At 46.5% G+C, this 17,423-nt stretch overlaps 1 protein-coding gene across 2 annotated transcripts in view; it reads right to left on the bottom strand.

Annotated features, from left to right (window-relative positions):
• LOC147633231 (PGR5-like A protein) overlaps positions 1-17,423 on the bottom strand; it is a 60,837-nt gene that overhangs the window by 26,528 nt on the left and 16,886 nt on the right. The window lies entirely within an intron of this gene.

Genomic DNA, 17,423 nt, shown 5'->3' on the forward strand with positions numbered 1-17,423 from the left:
TCGGAAGAAGCTATTGTATTGGAGTACAGCTCGACTATCCTTGGCTGGGAGGGTGGTGGTGGCAAATCAGGTGCTGTTAGCGACTATGTGGTACATTACGTCTTGCTGGATTTTCTCGAGCTCTTGCATCAGCCAGGTACAGAGGCTGATCAGGAACTTTCTGTGGTCTGGGCGGGACGGTCAGCCAGCTCGGGCAAAGGTTGCATGGGCAGTTATTACACTTCCGCTGGCTCAGGGCGGTTTGGGCATTATAGATCCAGTCGATCAGAGTAGAGCCTTATTGGGGAAGCTTATTGTTCGGGGGTTGCTTCCAGGCGCTGAGCCTTGGAAAGAGCTCCTCTTGCAGCGACTGCAGGCTCGGGCGCCCCCTGCAGGGGGTACTTGGGCACCAGAGATTCGCTGGATCTTCATAGAGATGAGGAGGACAGGCCTCAGTAGAGGATGGGAGGACAGATTTGCTTTGAGTATCCTGAGAGCTTGGGAGCTGCTGAGACCGGGGCTCTCTCAGCGGCCTCCTTCTTGTGTTGAGGAGCGGGCCAGGCAGCCGCTCATCTGGAGCCCAGCGGTTCGCACGGAGCAGGGTCATATGCTGGGTTCTCGGCCTCGTCTAGCCTGGGGACCTTTAGCGGCAGGCCCAGCTCGTAGTTTTGGAGACTGGCAGGCTTTCTGCAGTCTACCAGAGGAAATCCAGGTGGAGAGGCTGAGTCACTTCAGAGGGGGGTTGATTATGAGGGATGATATTCAGGAGGCACTCACAGAGGAGTGGTTCACGCCTCTCGAGCCAGTGGCCCCACGGTGGATGGGAGCCTTTACACAGTTGGAGATCCTGATTGCTGTCAGAGCTAGCACTGAGGATGGCAGATGCCTCTACTATGAGATTCAGGATGAGGGCAGACTCCAGAGAGTGGAGGTGGAGTCGCCTTTGGTTGCAGAGTGCACCTTTCAGAGGATTCGGGTAGTGGCTGCCGCTTCTCGGAAGTGGCATATTGACCCCGACCCTGCTGACGTGCTCCCGGATTGGCGTATATGGGCATATGCAGCGCGCCCCTTGGCCCGGCTACAGTGGGACCCCGGAGAGTACGAGTGGCATGATCCTTATGCATCCCTTGAGGCCACAGAGATCACATTTTTCCAGTATACTGTTCGGCTGGGACGGCATATTTTGACGGCGAGGAGGACGGTTTCTCCAGCGGCAGCGGGGCATTGGCGATTGCAGGGACTATCACAGGAGTTCCTGGAGGATTTCTGGGCTCGGCTCTGGGCTAGTCGACAGGCCCGCAGGATCTCGGCTTTTCAGTGGCTGGTCGCCCACAGGGGCTCAGCAGTTGGCACTTGGCTTGTTTACAGCGGTCTTCCGGCGGCCTGCGTCCGATGCGGCCACCCTATGGAGACACAGAGACATTGCCTTTGGGACTGCCCTCAGGCACAGCAGATTTGGCTGCGGATGCTGCGTATTCTAGCCCCCCTCTCTCCAGAGGGTATGTTTACGTGGGGTGCCGCTGCTTGGTCGACTTCGTCAGGGCCTGCTATGGGCTATGAGATGGAGCAGGGCAGTCAGGCCATCAGATTTATTAGGGGCCAGCCTCGCCTGGTTCCGGCACCGGATTTCTCGTCCGCCAGCTGGACACAGGAGAGGGATTTACGATGGGAGCTCCTCAGCAGCCTCACCATCTGGTTCACCTGGAGGGCCCGGTGCTTCACGGCCTTTGAGGGGAGATTAGAGCCACCAGCAGAGACTGTTCGGGGGATTTGGCAAGAGTTGATCCACACCCTGCGAGGACAGTACGACCGCATCCGGGGAGACTCGGATGAGGCGATTTTACGGCGCCAGGCCTTTCATACCACTTGGCGCTGCGGCCCGTTCTACACCCTACACACGGGATCCCCCCGTTGGCACTACAGGCCACCTGTTTGGCTCTTTCCCCCCCCCATTGTATGATTTAGCCGCTCAGTCCTTTAGACTGATGCTTGTATTTTGCAGCACCTAGGGAGAGTCTCCCGGGCTGCCATGTTGTTTCACTGCTCTTCTCTCTGTTAGGAGCAGGAGAGATCTCTTTTGTAGCCCTACGGGCGTTTTTTACATAACTAATGAAAGGATCTTTTCTCGGAAAAAAAAAAAAAAAAAACACTCGCCAAGCATGATAATCAGCCATGGACACTCTTGTGGAGAAATGTCGTATCAACTGACGCATATAAACATCAAAAACTTCATGCTCCAAAAAAGTGTGATTTAAGCGCAAAGGCAAGCGTCCCAACAAGCCTTTATATGCATCCATAGGATGATAGACCATTTCAAACACAAGCGGCCAATGATCTGACAAAACCTGTTGCTGATCAACCATCATAGTAAGAACCTCTGGCAAAAAGAGATCTTAATGTAAAATATACATCCTATCCAATCTAGCATAAGTGCCCCGAAACTGTTGTGAGGCATAAGTGTAACCCCTTTCATCTGAATGCAACCAAGACCACATGTCTTGTTTTAGCGACCTTGCTGCAAAAGCTTCCCACGCCTTTCTCTCCGGGCCATCCATTACAAAATGAGGCGACGTGGCTTGCTCCCTGGAGACACACATATTAAAGTCTCCCATCACAAAGCCAAGATGAGAGATTGAAAGAGCACACAAGTCATTCCACAGCAAACGGCGTGCACGAGCATTATTTGGAGCATACACCCTAACAACCATAAAGGCGTATCATCCCAAACAATCTGTGTCACTAGAAATCTTCCATGAACATCTTGAACCCCCATCCAAAAAAAGTGGCACCTGCTCCAAGATTGCCCTACGGGCTTCCGAAGTGCGAAAAAGTATTTCATAAAAGCCTCTCGGACCATCGTAAATCTCCTCAAGTGCCTCAGGCGACACCAAGCGGCCCAGCCATGCTCTAAGACGAGGCAACAATGGAATACGCCCAGTAAAGAAAAAGATAGCAGCACGATCATGAAAATCTACTAGCTGTTGTAGCAACAAAGGAGTCTCCATGCATACGTCAGCCACACCACTATTATCTACTGCAGCCATTTGCACGCTATTTGCCTTCACATATTCTTGCAGAAGCTCACCAGTGATCTGCAGCAAACGTGCAAACTCCGGAGAAGGTACCTGAGAACTTTTCTCTGCATTCTCTCCAACATTCACCGGAGTATAGCTTGCATCAACATCAAGCCTTTGACGTTTTTGTTGCTCCGAGGCATCTGAAGCATAACCCACATCCTTCTCGATCATCTCCTCAATAAGATCCATGTTAAGGCTATTGGCAGCCATGCCACCAACACCAGCAGCCGGGTCATCCAAATCCATGTACAAAAGCAAAAAAAACTCGTTCTCTCAAACCCAAATTCAGCACCTGCTGCAGTGCTGGCTGGAAACTCTTCTGTACCTGCAGTACCTGCTGAAACCCTACTGTACCTGCAGTACTGGCTGGAAACTCTTCTGTACCACCTGCTGAAACCCTACCGTACCTGCAAGTCACTGCTAGAAACCCACTTGCTAGAAACCCTAGTGTACCTGCTGTATTTACAGTAATACCTCTTGTTGCAAGCAGCTCCACTGATAACGAAAGGCGGTGTGAAGGATGTCGATCACACTGCCACGTCCAGGTATCGCGCCAACACAGTCACCAGCGTAACAAGAGGCGTGTTTACAAATTCGACTTCTCTACCCATCTCTCTCTCTCTCTCTCTCTCACACACACACACAAGCCCTGAGGTAGAGCAGAAGCAGAAGCTCGACTATGAACAAGAACTGGCGACGATCAGCAAGTGGGAAGGACCAACAGGAGGGCGGAGGCGGCAGGGCAACGGCAGAACTCCTCCACGCTCAATCTCGAGACACTCGCTAGCTAGCTCTCTCTCTCTCTCTCTACTCTCTCTCTCTCTCTCTCTCTCTCTCTCTCTCTCTCACACACACACACACACCTTCCGATGGCTACTCTCTTTCTCTCTCTCTTGAAGGCTGCCCATGAAGAATACCGGCTGTTGGGGACTGTTTTGGAGGCTTCCATCATGAAGAAATACTAAAGGCAAGGGTATTTAATCATTTATTATGATTTCTAGCCATTGTACTTGTTGTACCAACCTTTGTACCTGTTGTACCAGCCATTATACCGATTGTACTAGCCATTGTACCGGCTGTACCAACTTCTGTACTTGTTGTACCAACCACTGTACCTGTTGTACTAGTCACTGTACATGTTGTACCAACATTTGTACTTGTTGTACCTGTTGTACCAGCCATCGTACCGACTGTACCAACCGTTGTACCTATTGTACCAGCCACTATACCGACTGTACCAACCATTGTACTTGCTATACCGGCTGAATGGAGAATTGTACTTGCTGTACCAGCTCTATTGCTTGAAGACCCGTGGTTTTTTGGGAAATAATCAATACCCACACGGAGGTATATGGATTATGTTGTTGGCTCGGCATTTCTACAGCCTATGTTCCGGCTCAGTTGCCTTGTGTTGGGCTGTGTTATGGCATTTGTATATGGATAATCCGGCATCTCCCATGGGGAGAGTAAGGCCCTCAAAGCTTGTACATGAAATTATTCTCCTTGGGTAACAAAATACTCCAAGGGGAGGGGGGAGGGGGGGTCGGCCCATTCCGGCCTCTATGTGGTGTCACACGTGCAAGCTCCATTTTCAGCATTTGTGGATGTTTTGTCCAGCTTTTATGTTTTATGCAAAGTGATGATGGATATGTGTTAAGGCTGTGGCCATGCTTAAGTGTTTTAATATGCATTGATGGTATCAACAAGTGTGTCAAAGGCCCTAGTCCCCCGGGCACCGCCGCGAGTTACATTGGTATCAGAGCATACTAGCATAGGCTTTCTTGGAAGCGGAGGCTTTTTCTATCAATAAGGAAGAGAAAAGATCTCAAGTGGGGACCACACTTACCATCATTGCTGTTAAGCATGGCCAGCCACTTCATAGCTTATGAAGCAAGAGCATGAGCAGTAGACAGCTTGTTGATCTAAGGATTTATGAATTCACAAAATTTTATCTTGGAAGTGTGGAGTTGGCTTTATGTGCACACGTTTAGCACTCTTTCCATATGGATATTGTGGATTATATTATCAAGCTTACAGGCAAGCTATATGGAGATATATCTCGGGATATCTTAAGGATATGGTGAGGAGATATTTCTTTTGGCTTCATGACCAACCTGGCAAAGAAAAGCTAAGTATACTTTGAGTTTGCAAAGTTGGTGCTTTGGCTATTTACTATGAAGTGTTTTTGATGTTCACTAAGGTGTTTGCCTTGAGATGGTTTCAAGGAAACATTGTTTATGGCTCCCTTTATTGGGATGGATTATATCTATGGAGATTTCTTTCTTGGACGAGATTTATATAGATATTGGGCTTCACAAGCAATTTCTATGGACGAATCTGTCCGAGTTTATCGAGAAGAAATCTTTGGATATCTCATGGATATGATGCTTTTATAGATAAAGTCCACCTCTACTCGAAGGTGTGTGGTTGGCACGGAGTATGTGATAAAAGTTATGGTATTACAGGTCTATGGATTTCTGGACTTCTTTTCTAGGGATTTGGATCCATCCTCAGGTTTATGGATTATGTTTATGACTCCCTTTTACTAGGATGGATTATTCTTTATAGCTCCCTTTATTTGGGATGCATTGGACTTATGAAACTCATGGTTCACATACCCTGTGTAGTGTTCTCTTGTCCTACGTGCTCTCTTGAAGATTGTTTCTACCATGTGTGGGTGGAACAATAGAGAGCAGATGGAAGGGAACATGGGCACTTCAGAGGGTAGTGTTGAGCACAACATGCCGTGTGTAGTGTTCTCTTGTCCTACGTGCTCTCTTGAAGATTGTTTCTACCATATCTTGGTGGAACAATAGAGAGCAGATGGAAGGGAACATGGGCACTTAAGAGGGTAGAGTGAGTTGGTGACCGAAATGCCTATAAACTATGTGTAGCGGAAATGCTTATGGAACACCAGGCTATTTATGCCTGCGAGTGATTGTTTTATCTTGTTACTTGAGCCCACCTCTCATCCAAGGTGTGTGGTCAAAGTACCAACACGGAGTGCAAGTGGTAAAGTGGACATGATACCTGGTTGGCAAGGGACTTATGTGTACGCCAAGGGTCATGTGGATTGGCACATGTTTGTGTGCTTTGAGCTTGGATTATGGTATCTCGACTTATGGGACTGTTTTGTCTCGTCCATTTCTTTGGGACATGGATTCTTCAGTTATATTGGATTTTTGAGGCTGTCTCGTCTCGCCCACTTGATGGGACATGATTATATATTGAACATATGACTTGAAGCTTAAAGTTGCGGATAACTTTTAAGAAGCTGAGGAGGATATCACCAACCTGGACATTTTCCAGTATGAAAGGGGTCTGGTGGACTCCAAGATGTCTAAATATTTAAAAAGTACAAGCTTTGGGAATGGGAGATTATCCTAGAATACAAAGGACCACACTCCTACAATTTAGGAGAGTTGCTATTTTTGACCCGACTCCAATGGAAATTCTGTTCGCATCATTACATCTGGAATTGAGCAGATACCAACAGTTGGCAAAGTGCCTATGACAGAATGTCTACCAGTTGGGATATTTTTAGAGATAAAGTTTATGGAAGGACCCATCTCTTAGATTGGGACATGTGGCAAGAAAGTGGACCAAAGTGAGACAAGTGGCCTGACACTTGTTAGAAAGTGAATCAAAGTGAGACAAGTGGCCTCACACTTGTCACTTCAGCTATTGTGTGGCTCTCCACTTGTCATTGTAGCCTTCTCTTGCCATTTTAGCTCATGGGAGGCCCAAATCTATAAATTGGAGCCCTCTCTCTTCATTAATGGAGGCTCTCTTGCTGCACACTAGCCTCTACCACTGTTACAGGCTGCCTTAATGATGCCTACTCTCTTTCTCTCTCTCTTGAAGGCTGCCCATGAAGAATACCGGCTGTTGGGGACTGTTTTGGAGGCTTCCATCGCGAAGAAATACTGAAGGCAAGGGTATTTAATCATTTATTATGATTTCTAGCCATTGTACTTGTTGTACCAGCCTTTGTACCTGTTGTACCAACCATTATACCAACTGTACTAGCCATTGTACCAATTGTACCAGCTTCTGTACTTATTGTACCAACCATTGTACCTACTGTACTAGTCACTATACATGCTGTACCAACATTTGTACTTACTGTACCTACTGTACCAACCACCGTACCGGCTGTACCAACCACCGTACCGGCTGTACCAACCATTGTACCTGCTATACCGACTGACTGGAGAATCGTACTTGCTGTACCAGCTCTATTGCACGAAGACCCGTGGTTTTTGGGAAAGAATCAGTACCCATACGGAGGTATATGGATTATGTTGTTGGCTCGGCATTTCTACAACCTATGTTCCGGCTCAGTTGCCTTGTGTTGGGCTGTGTTAAGGCATTTGTATATGGATAATCCAGCATCTCCCATGGGGAGAGTAAGGCCCTCAAAGCTTGTACATGAAATTATTCTCCTTGGGTAATAAAATACTCAGGGGGGGGAGGGGGGGGAGGACGGTCGGCCCATTCCGGCCTCTATGCGGTGTCACACGTGCAAGCTCCATTTTCAGCATTTGTGAATGTTTGTCCAGCTTTTATGTTTTATGCAAAGTGATGATGGATATGTGTTAAGGTTGTGGCCATGTTTAAGTGTTTTAATATGCATTGATGGTATCAACAAGTGTGTCAAAGGCCCTAGTCCCCCGGGCACCGCCGCGAGTTACAAAGCCTCTCCTCCCGGAAGAAAACGCAGCACCCTCAACGCTAAAATCTGCAGAAAACGCAGCAAACACAGCTCTCTTTTGCTCACAAGTCAGCATTTTTCTCTGATACCATGAAAGAAAGTGAAGCAGATAGAAACACAAATGTAGGCCCAGGTACAAGACCTGTAAATGATGGAAACTGATGTTTATTGCTTAAAACTGAGCACGAGGAAAGCCCGTAGGTGCTATACAATGGTAAGAAGCAAAAGCAACTGCTAATGACCTCAATTGGATGCAAAAGAATGAGATAAACTGGGGGAAAGAGGGTCAACCCTTATATACTCCCCCAGAGCGCAGCTGTAGCAGGCCGACAGCAAGATAGTGGCATAAAATGCTATAAAATACCTAAAAAATGGTAGAAAAATGCTAAATAATATCTGCTAAGATATGCCAATGCAGGGCCTCATAAATGGCCAATACGAGCATGAAGATGGTGATGTAGACCATCTAGAGATGATATAATCCAACATGTACTTCATTGAATAAATGAATCAATAATCACATCATTGAGTTGAATCAATAGTCACATCATTGAGTTATGTACTTTACTATCTCTCTAAGAGCTTTGTTCTCTCTCTAACCCTCTCTCCTTCATTGTTTGCTATTTACACTCCATAGCCATGTATCTCTTCCACCCTCCATAGTAGTAGCTATTGTCCAGCTCCACCATATAAATCAACATGGTATCGGAGCCACGAATGTGTTGCTGCTGATGTGTTGTGTGTCGCCACCTATCATCTGCAACCGCCTATTGTATTGCGGAGTTAGAACAAGTTGTGTTTTGTGTTCTAGATCAAGTGTTTATCATGGTTGTAACCACCTCTGGTCACCTTATGATGTAGGCCATGTGGATTGTGTGTGATTTGGTTGGTCCTTCTTCTTGGTTGTTAGCTCTGACCAATGTCACCCTACACTGGAGTGCTATGTCAGACACTGGGTCTACATCAGTGCAACATTCATACAGTAGGATTTACCTTTTTAGGATAATTTATTTGTCGTATGTCGTGACCCCATTGTGAGCCCCAATTTGGGACATATAAGGCACGAGCTACGTAGGTCAGCCTCCACAACCATAGAGAAAATCCTCCATCTATAGCCGACATAACGTAAACGCATGTGTTTTTTTTCCTAGATTACCCCATTTAAACTACTCCTTCCCTTCTGTAGGGTTCATAGAGAGGGAAAGAAAAACCCCGATTAATACCATGCAGGCGCTATGATCTAAAACTATAGTATCAACGGAAGACCGACATATTGAAGTTACAATCCATGCAAGCACCATGATCTAGAACTGTAGTGTTAACGGAAGAAATCCTAGGCTACCTTTTACTTTAGTCACATGAGCTGCTTGGGCGCTTTATTCGCCTGTGGACAACTCATCTTCATATGGCCCTTATGGCCGCAAATGAAACACACCCGCCATCTCGGAAAATCTGGAGACCCAAGAAGGTTTTTCCTCTTTCTACTTGTTTGGAACTACCTAGAGTGTGAGATTTCTAAGAGACCTATTTATGAGTTTGACTACCCATTGTCTCTTCATAAATCCTAGCATACTTGATGGTATCCTCCAATATTCTGCTATGATTGTTCCTCACCTGAAGTTTGTGGTCTTGTGCAAGTCCACGGATAAAGAATCCACACGAAGTCATAGCATCATGTGCCCTACCAAAGACTACAACTCTCTACATCGTTGTAAATACATGTCAAAAGACTGTTCCGCATATGTAACACGCGGAAGCTCTAGGAGTCTTCTTTCAGCCCTAAACACTCTTGGAAAACCATCTGATGCAAAACGCAAATATAGAGAGAGAGGAGAGAAATGAAATGAAATGAAATGTTATATTAACGTCTTCAAAAGGCCATAATGACCTATGAGACCAAAAGTTACATCATGGTGGATCTGATACAATGTCTGGATAAAAAAACCCAGAAAATGAAAAATAAAGATGATACTACTGGCACCTAGAAAATGAAACTAGAACTGGAAGGTAAACAGAAACCCTTATAGGGTGTGAATATAGTGAGGGGGGGGGGGGGGGGGGGGGTACGCTATGGAGGTGAGTGGAATATAGTGAGGGGATACAATATCATGTGGGACGGAGGGGTACACTATGGAGGTGCCTCCATCTCATAATGTGTGTCGCATCGGACGCTGACGGATCTCCTCAATATCCTCTGTGGTCAGCACCCTGACTGGGTGTCCCGCATGCCTCGCAGGAATAATCCTAATACGCCGCTGCAACCTCCGTCTATGCTGGGATGCCCTCCTCCGTAGTCATGGGCGTCTGGACCACCCAAGCTCAATCGCACGATCAATCAGTGTACCTCTGGTGTGGGCGGTATCCATGTCCTGCTGCTGCTGTGGTCCATCTGGCGCAGTGATGGTTGGACTAAAGAAGTCTGTAATGTGCCCCTGAGTCTGGCTCTCTGTGCGCCTAAGCAGGCTATCTCTATGTCTCCGCAGCTCAAGCAAGAACAATCCCAAACACCTCTGGTCCTAGTACCCCATGACTCTGGAAAGTGGTCCAAAACCCTCTCTGAATAAACAAAGAGAGAGATGTGCTGGAAAATTCAATATATTCATATGGTACAAAAAGGTACTTCTACTACAGCCATAGGCTGCCTTGTACAAAAGGTGGTGAACACCAAAATTCTGTCCTAAACTAGGACCCTAATGATCCACTCCATAAAGGAATGAATGCCTAAAACCATGAGCACACTTTGATATTTATATGGTTCTTGGACACTTGTTTTACTAGCCGACTGCGGGTCGGCCAGTCATAAATTCATTGATGCTCTTTAACACAGCCCCGACTGGATCTCCTCCTTGATCATGACGCGCCTGCTACTGCCTCTGTCCTCTGGTTCAACCGACCTGTTCTGTGAGCAGCCGACAGCCTGCGTTTGTTTTCTACTGACGCACTGTCAGGACACCTCCTTCATGCCCTCTAGGCCTTGCTCTGAGTCCATACATGTCCACTTCTGTATCTTGTGCTCCAAACCCTGTCTCTATCTGGTTCATACTATTTATCTGGCTGCCTCTTCTGGACCAGCACCTGACAATGCCCATGGCATTTATCATGCACATGACATCCCCCTCTGCTAAACTTGATGACGGGCTTCCAACCTGTTCTTGGATGACTATCATCATCCCATACTTTTTCCCGAAGTCTCTCTGTCATCCATCCATCCCTAGCAACCCTTTTCTGTGAAAACCCAGCCTGTTCTCCAAACCACTCTGTCTCTGACGAAGATCTATGCATCTGTTTTCCTCTAGTCCACAATTCGTTCCTGCCCCGACTCTGAACACTGTCTTGGTCTTCATTCCTGAGAAATGAGTCTGGCACTCTCACATCACCCTTGGAGGATCAACCTCCCTTGGGACCGTTGCCCAAGAACCTATCTGGCTCCTAGGACTGCCATCCCCTTTGGCACTGTGGAACACCACCAAAACCCTCCTGGGAGCTCTTCCCGCTTCTGTGTTCCTTGCCTTGGGCTTCGTATCCGTGTACTTTCCTGTACCTTGGACCTGTACACCATCATATGGGACTGAATCAGTGTTTAGCTTTGCTGAGCCTGATGCTCTGATACCACTGTAATGTGCGGAAGCTTCGGAGAAGGATCGGTAACTTCAATACTCAGAATTCAGCACTCTTTTCGCGATGGAAATTAACACACAAACTGAAAGGAGATGTGCAGAAAATAGAGAGAGAGAGGGAGAGATGAAGAGGACACAGTATTGGGTCCCAATTACCCTCTGTAGGGCCCCCACCACGGATGGTGTATTTGCTTTATTAGAATGATGAGAAATCTGAAAGAAAATACACCAATCTTGGACCTTTTCTTGGCTAAGAAATCTCTGCCCTTGACCTTCAGTTCTCCACCCCTTTGCTTAGCAATTCCCTTGGCTTGTCTAGCCCTTGATTTGTTTGAGCTCTTGGTGAATAATGAGATGAACAATTGGGATTGTGGCCTCCACTATTTATACTACCCAATCATGAGCAGTCGGCCAGCACAAATGTCCCACGACTGGTGAAAATTCAGCAATAAATACTAAAAATATTCACATAAAATGCTGCCTTTTTTTCCATAAAAGGCTGGATGCGCCTCCTTCTGATTGGCTGGACACAGCAACGTAACACGCGAAAGCTATGGGAGTCTTCTTTCAGCCCTAAACACTCTTGGAAAACCATCTGATGCAAAACGCAGATATAGAGAGAGAGTAGAGAGAGAGAGAGAGATGTGCTGGAAAATTCAGTATATTCATATGGTACAAAAAGGTACTTCTACTACAACCATAGGTTGCCTTGTACAAAAGGTGGTGAACACCAAAATTCTGTCCTAAACTAGGACCCTAATGATCCACTCCATAAAGGAATGAAATGCCTAAAACCATGAGCACACTTTGCTATTTATATGGTTCTTGGACACTTGTTTTACTGGCCGACTGCTGGTCGGCCAGTCATAAATTCATTAATGCTCTTTAACCCAGCCCCGACTGGATCTCCTCCTTGATCATGATGCGCCTGCTACTGCCCCTGTCCTCTGGTTCAGCCGACCTGTTCTGTGAGCAGCCGACAGCCTGTGTTTGTTTTCTAACGCACTGTCAGGACACCTCCTTCATGCCCTCTAGGCCTTGCTCTGAGTCCATACACGTCCACTTCTGTATCTTGTGCTCCAAACCCTGTCTCTATCTGGTTCATACTATTTATCTGGCTGCCTCTTCTGGACCAGCACCTGAGGATGTCCATGGCATTTATCATGCACATGACAGCATATCCACGACTGCAAACTTGGACACTACATCAAACTCATCCTCTCGAAACTTCTCTCGAAATCCGCCCAAGTAGTGGGTTTATCGCGTGGTTCTCACCATATGTACCTTCCAAGCATCCAGGAAAGGATGAAACTCAAAGTGCATGTTCCAACAGTTGAGCCAAGAGTCTACAACCTCATGTGTCCTCTCCTTCTTCTCGCCCACAAAAGCGTCCGGTGTGAAGGAAGGAGCCATGGCATCAACCGTACGAGCTGAATCAACCACTGCCCTCTAAATAAGCAATACCTGCTCCTACAACTGCTGAATATCAGCCTGTAAATCTGCCCTGAGTTTGGCCATCTACTCCTCGAAGTAAGTTTTCTCTACTGCTTCAACATCTTCCTGTTCGAACTTTCAAAAACTAAAGAGAGAAAATCATGCTAATTCCACTCCAAGCATACAAGCTCAGGTGTACAAGTCCCATACATGGTCTTGGTCAAGTGTGCATTGTCTTGCACATGAAGCAATACCAGTCCGTACCGCTGGAATGATGCAGGTGTTCCGGGTGTTCGGCTTGTAGCCACAGACCAGGCATCTAAGTCTTAGAAAGCATGTAGTTGCATGTACATTGTAGGCGAAGGGACCATCCCTTTGGGCTACCCTAGGAAGGAGTTTTGTATCCCTTGACTGAGCATGGAGGCCCATGGCCAATGCCCACCAGCCCAAGAAAGGGTCTAGGCCTTTGTCAGCCAACCCTTGGGGACTGGGCAGCCTGTCGGCCAGCCCTACGGACTGGGCAGCCAAATTGGTAGGCGGCCAAGGCACAGTGGCTGCCCAGCAGCCAGCCCAGCCATGCACATGGCCTGGACAGGTCATACAAGGCGGCCAGTCAACAGGCAGAAAGGCGGCCAGCATCTTAAGTGTGAAAAGCACCTATTAAAAAGTAGTTTGGCAGGTCAGGGAGAATATAAACAGGTCGACCCCCGTTTTATGCCAGCCGACCAGCACTGAGAAGAGCTATAAATAGCATAGGCAAGAACTCATTGAGGCATCTTAACACTCACAAAGGGTTGAAGGATTCCAAGGGCCAGGACAGCCAAGAGGAGCTCTACAGCCAAGGTGAAAGTGAGGTCAAGAGTCGGAATATTTTTACAAATTCGCATTATTCTAATAATGCAAATACACCATTCGTGGTGGGGGCCCTACAGAGGGTATTCAGGACCCAATATTGTGTCCGACTCCCCTCTCTCTCTCTCTCTCTCTCTATTTCTGCACATCTTTCTGTATGTTGTGTGTTATCTTCGTCACGAAAGATTACTGAATTCTGTCCATTGAAGTACCGATCTTAGTCATCAAGCTTCCACATGTTACAGTGCAAGCCCTATAGGCTGCTTTTTTCATGCACAATCCTGCAACCAGCCACCACATGCATGCGTTTCAGCGAGTCATTCATGCATCCCCTGCAAACTGACCAAGAGACCACATATGCACCTCTCTGAAGGCGTAAACTCTGTCTTGAAGTGAGTTGTTGTCACATGCAGACGCTCTGGGAGTCTTCCTTCAGCCCTAAACACCGTCTTGGATCAACCCAATGCAAAACACAAGCAAGAGAGATGGAGAGAAGAGAGAGATAGCTGAGTTTCACTATATTCATATAGTACAAAAAGGTAGTACATCATGGCAAGCCATAGGCTGCCCCTCATCAAAAGGTTCATAGAGGAGTGAATGACTCCTAACAACTTGGCATAGCCCTTTTATGGCCGACCTGCTGTCGGCCAATAACATCCTGAACTCGACTTGAAGACTATGTCGGCCAGCTCTGTAGCTGCAGCCGACAGGTTCCTATTCCTCTCTTGGGTTCTCCTACACACCATCTAGCCTGGCTCATGCTCAAGGTCACCGCGAAACGTTTCACTATCGAAACGAAACCATGCTAAAACAATTTATTTTAGAACAAAACATTTCAACACCATGTAGGTGGACAATGAAACGTTGGAGCAAAACAATCATATACATAAAATGTGAAGATATTGGCCAATAGTTATAAGATGATATTAGCATATTTATCATCAGTAAACAAAGAAGACATACAAAAGAGAAGAAAAAAGAACAAATAGGATGAAAGAAGGAAAGAGAAAGAATTATAAAAGCTAAAAAGTACACAAAATCACAACCTTTTTCCCCACATGAAACGATATGGTTTCAATGTGCGCATGAAACGTTTCAATACTGAAACGTGAAACGAGTTTCAAAGCCACCGAAACGAGTTTCATGGTGACCATGCTCATGCTCAAAACCTATATTTATTCCTGCTGCCTATCAAAGATTAGCTCCTGGAATGAGCGTGCACATGTCTTGCACATGACATCCCCCTCTCCTAAACTTGATGACGGGATTCCAACTTCTGTTCTTGGATGGCTGTCATCATTCCTTTGTCTCTTCCTAGAGTCCCAAACCTGTCATCCTTCCCCTCCTCGAAACCTTTTCACTGAAAACCCTGCCCGATCTCCAAATCCAACTCCAAATCTGCTAAAGATCCATGCATCTATTCCATCTTGTGCCCTAGCCCTTCGTGCCTTGCCCCTGAACACTTTCTATGGTCTTATGTTCCTCGGTATTGAGTCTGGCACTCTCACTCCACTCCTTGGAGGATCATCTTCCCTTGGAACCGTTGCCTAAAAGCCTTTCCTGGTATGGCCCAAGTGGCATCCGACTCACAGGACTACCATTCCCCTTGGGCCTTGTGGAACACCACCAACCAACCTCCTCAGAACTTCTTCCATGTCTTTTGTTACTCTCCTTGGACTATGCACCTTCATCTAGGACTGAATCAGTGTTTAAACTTGTTGTGCCTGATACATATACAATGTTGCCGGGTCACCACACCACCAAAATATCAAGACACGGGCGATGGTTTCATCCATGCATGATGCAATAAGGGTGGGTGGGACAAGGGCAGCACCAATATCTCAGAATCAGCCTGAAGCTCTAATACCAATGTCACATGCGGAAGCTCTAGGGGTCTTCTTTCAGCCCGAAACACCATCCTAGAACAACCTGATGCAAAACACAAGCAAGAGAGATGGAGAGAAGAGAGAGATGGCTGAGTTTCAGTATATTCATATAGTGCAAAAAGGTAGTACATCATGGCAAGCCTTAGGCTGCCCCTCATCAAAAGGTTCTTGACTCACAGAGCCCATATCTACCAATTCTACTCCCTAGAGAAGTGAATGACTTCTAACAACTTGGCATAGCCCTTTTATAGCCTCTCTTGGTGCAAAAGGCCTGGCCGACCTGCTGTTGGCCAGCAGCATCCTGAACCCAACTTGAAGACTATGTCGGCCAGCTCTGTAGCTGCAGCCGACAGGTTCCTGTTCCTCTCCTGGGTAGGAGCACACCATCCACGCTTCTAGCCTGGCTCATGCCCAAAACCTGTATTTATTCCTGCTGCCTATCAGAGATTAGCTGTTGGAATGAGCATGCACGTGTCTTGCACATGACAGCTGCAATTCGTAATATTGGAAACATTGGCACAAGAAATTTGAAGGCCAGCACCACATCTCTTGCACGCAACTTGGCATTCGAAGTAGGCTTCACTTCAGTAGCCCTTAGTGAGCTCAAAGTTGCAACCATCACAGGGAGCCAGTAGTAAATGCTGCCTGGGTGTAAGGCTTTACCTTGGTTGCTGCTGCAGCAGCTGCAACGTTGATGCCTAGAGACTTCTGAAGACAACTTAGGAGTGCAGCTGCGAATTCTTTGAGGATTCCATCTATGCTCCAGGGAAAAAAGACACCGCAAAGGCACAGAAGAAAAAGATCCATTGCAAGCAGCAAGCCCATTAAGTGCAATCAGGCGGCATTTTTCAATGCATCTTGCAGCTCCACAGCATCCTGTACCAGCGGTTACAGATCTCGGTGCATACTCCTCCAAACAGCATCTTCTTTAGCAGCTGCGAGCAAAGTGGGTGCAAACGGGGAAACGAACAAACTTTCAGGGTGAAAACCCTAAGTGATAGGGGATGTGTGCGCGTGTGAAGAGGCTTTCAGGACAAAGTAAATAAGGGAGGGTTCATATACTTGTAAATCATGAATTCTCTATATCCATTGGGACTCATGAATGCTCCATCATTGAAATTTCCATCGATTGAATTGGTTTTGTCATTGACATGAGAATCTACATTGACCAAATTTTCACCATCAACAACAAAAATCTTAAAAGTCTTCTACTTAATCAAAAATGTAAACGAAGTGATTCTGCATTGACAGGAAATGGCAAAATGTTTTGCAGGTGCACTACCATTATCTCCAGTCAAAAATGTATGTAATCAGTCTTGTGCAAATTTGTAATCAAAACAGATATATATGTAGACATAAGAAAATTCTCTCTCCATTAGGGAGAGACCAGACACCCTGTTTGAGGTGTAAAGTGTGGCTTTCAAATTTGGCATAACATCATCTATAGCCACTACACCCCATCGGATTGGATCCAGTATCAACAAGGGGTTGGATGGTGCCCACGACCTCAAGCCAGACAATCTTGACCAAGTCAAGTCTGTAATGCAGGGTCTAGCAGTTGGAGGAGTTTAGGATGCATCCCCAAATCGAAGTTGTAGAAATACTGGGTTTGTATCAATATTTTTTGATTGGGGGGAGGCAAAATGCTCTCCTGAATGGTTCTCCAAATGTCGTGTTTTGTATGGTTGTTTTCCCCTAAGGTTGATTGCTTACATTGGAGAAAGGGGTGCAAAAGGATAGACTTCTGATGATGTAATGGGTAATGCAGGCTGAGTGATGTCGTGAGCCATGTGGACTACCATGCATTGTGAATCAAGAGAAATGTAGAGAATCATGGAGAAATCTTAGGAGATGATTGTGGATA

This window comes from Cibotium barometz, chromosome 12, assembly GCF_041138505.1.
Source record: "Cibotium barometz isolate CiBa-2024 chromosome 12, ASM4113850v1, whole genome shotgun sequence".
NCBI classification, from domain to species: Eukaryota; Viridiplantae; Streptophyta; class Polypodiopsida; order Cyatheales; family Cibotiaceae; genus Cibotium; species Cibotium barometz.